This window comes from Athene cunicularia (assembly GCF_003259725.1).
Source record: "Athene cunicularia isolate RWA chromosome 21 unlocalized genomic scaffold, athCun1 chr21_part1, whole genome shotgun sequence".
Lineage (NCBI taxonomy): Eukaryota > Metazoa > Chordata > Aves > Strigiformes > Strigidae > Athene > Athene cunicularia.
Window position 1 is genome coordinate 3,294,130 of NW_020799127.1, and position 3,241 is coordinate 3,297,370.

Sequence of the window (3,241 nt, forward strand, 5' to 3'; positions counted from 1 at the left end):
CGGCCCCTGCCCCGAGCCGCGCCCTCTGCCACCATCGGTGGATGCACGGTGGCTCTGTGGCGGGGCTTTGGGGGCTGGCTGTCAGACGGCCGGACTCCGGGCGAGGGAATGGCCTGGGAGCTCTGGCTACCGCTGTGCGTTGCCCAGCACCTGCTTCCAAAACCACGAGGAAAGCCGCCACGAGGGTGAAAGCGTGCCTGGATGAGTCTGTCACTCCCAACACCCAGCCAAGCGGTTCCTCCTGCTGCTTACCACCTAATGCAGCCCCGGGAAGCCTTGACATCAGACTTGGACCGTAGTCAGTGGCCATGGCGTGTATAGAACTTAGCGGCCTTCTGGGGGAAAAGGGGGCTTTTGTGCGCATATCAGCACTGTGACAAAAAGGTGAGGAGTGACAAAGAGACTCTTGATAAACACCAGTAAAAAAAGCAATTGCAAGGTGCTTGTGCTCAGCTGTATCACACAATAACGAAGTGAAGTCCGGGTCCATCGTCAGGGCTGAGTGCTGGAGTCTCTAGCCATGTAGATAGAATGGTTGCTTCCTCTGACCCTAGATATTCCCCTAAAACTAGGTGACTGAACTCTGCCTCAAATCCTGGTACAAATCACGAGTTTTCATCTCTCATTCTGAAAGAAAGCTTGTCCCATTTTAGAGCTAGGGAAGTTGGTAAGTGATCAACCCAACAGTACATAGCGCAGCTAGAACTTAACCATTTCCTGTCTGGTTCCTAACAGCAGTCTTCTCCCCGAGTATGGCAAATGAACTATACGAGAACCAAGAAGTCAGGATGACCCCCTTCAAACCCTCTCTTCCTCGCCCTTTACCCATCTGCAGTGTTTTACAATGTTTTAATGGGTCAGTTGCTTTTTGTCATCATTTATTCTTTCAGAAAAGATGGGGTCTCTAAGGAGTGAGCAAGGAGTCAGAAGTTCATTGCAGAAGCTGAATGTGGAAATGCATGAGTCATCCTTCAATCTCATTTCCAGTCCAAGCAAGGTTATGCATAAGAATCATGCAATGCTGAACCTAGCTCAGACATTCTCAAGCAAGCCACAAATGTAGCCCTAGCTAGCCTGTCTTTCACTGCGCCTGGCATGCTATTGACTGCTAATATGCATCACACTTGAAGATCTCCTAAAGCAAAGTATTAAATGCCAAAATGAAACAACCTAGAAAATTCTAACCAGAGGAAGCAGCAGAACAAAATTAACTTGCTGCATAGCTCAGAAGAAAAGTAAAATAAAAAAGTCTGCAGAAGGCTCCCCCCCCCCCCCACTGAATGTGCCACATTACCAGATGAAAGATTGAGATATAACTCATCTATTGCCACATGGCACATCAGCTGTGACTTCATTTCTGTGTCTTGTAGGGAAGCCCTACCTCTATTCACAGTATTAGTGGCATTAATTGGGATCAATGCTAGTGGCCCCAATAATGTCAGGCACTGGATTTTAACCTAAACGACAAAAAGAAGATGTCACACCTGGCATGGGAGGGAAGATAAAGAGAGACTTTGAATAGCCATGTTGTTGGCTCAGTGTTTGGGTGTGAAGTGCAATAGCAATGCCCTTCCAGGATAGGTATCTATCAAAGGAGAACTGTTTGTTATAAAGACAAATTCCACTGTCCCAGTTTAAGAATAAGCACTGTTTGGATGCAGCAGTATGTGGGCATCTTTGCTCCTTTCAGAATTCTCACTCAGTCTAAATGAGACAGTCTTATTATCATTTATGTAGCATGAGCCATAATTTGGATTGATGTGACTGCTGTTTAATGCAAAGCGTTCGTTTCCCCTTGTACAATAAAAGCGCTTTACTTCATTTTGTTCATCAGTGTATCATGCAATTAATTCAGCCCTGGTGATTATATCCTGGGCTTGCATGTCATGGACTCAAGGGACTTAGAAATGTCTTAATGATCTCATGGATATGAAAACAATGAGAGCTATGATAGACATTATGCATTTGCACGTCTCTCACACCTATCTGATCTGGGGGGTTGGTTGTTTTTTATCTCTGCTTTGCTTTGCTTGTACCCTGTAAATTGCCTCTCTGTGTAACCTGCTGTCTCTGTTCCCTTCCCTAGGCTTGATAAACTCAAAGCAGCATAAACATGGTGAGAAAGATAAGCAGCAAGTTGAAGAAGACCTGCAGGGAGAAACAAATGTCTTATCCGGGAGACTAGAAACAGGGTACAGAGATTGTCCTGACTGGTCCAGGTGAGTCCAGCTCACTGCAACTTATATCCAGCAATTAACTGCTTTATATATTGGTGGTATGTCTTGTGCAGACTGAGTAAAAACCTAATACACAGCTGGTTCCCTTCCTGACAGCACAAAAGTGAGGCCAATAAGGCAGAAATGCTTTCCTTTGCGTTTTCAGTTCACGGTACCCTTGGTGCGTAAGGTGAGAGCAATTCCGTGGGGAAGCAGAGGAGCTAATACAATTGCTCCTGCTGTCCTTACCTAGCTCGTGAGGATGGAGACAAGCTCACCCCTCATAGTTCTGCCCTTCTTGTCTCTCACTTGGGGTCTAGTCTGAAGGTAACTAACGACTGCAGCTGACACCAGTGTCTTTGAGCTGTGCCCCTGGCTGTGGAGCTGAGAGCAGTGAAGGCATCAGCTTGGCACAAGTGCATACATTATCAGTGGAGCCTTTCTGAATAAGCAGCAAGGAAGGGCATATAGAAGTTGTTCTGGCTCTGTAAACTCCCTTTTAAATCCCAATGGGAAATCAGCAAGAAACATTATTTGGATTGGAGGGGAAATGGAAAGTGTTTTGTAATGCTGGTGGGGAGCCTCCTCCTGCAACTTCACTGCAAAACAGTCTATGGCAAGGTGACTGGGGGAGTGGAGAGGGTTACACTAATGTGGTATCTTGACAAGCACACTTGAAAGTCCTTTCCAATCTCAGCAAGGAAGAGCTGCTCCTCTATTTCTCTAGAATCTAACTAGAGCTTTGCGATATAATTGAGGAACTACTTTTCAAGATTTACTGGCAGCCTAGAAAATGAACTGCCATACCAAAAATGGGTTTATGTGGTACATATGATCACTCAGAACATTCCAAGAAAACAACAGCCCTCATTTTTTTCTGATAAAAAAGTATGAAAGCAATGCTTTTTCCAGGCTTTATGTAGCAGAGAGTGACTGGCATGGACTTGAACAATTTGTTACAAGCATGGGTTTGAAATTGAAGCACTTTCACACTGTGGATTGACAACAGGGTAATTATTGGGGGG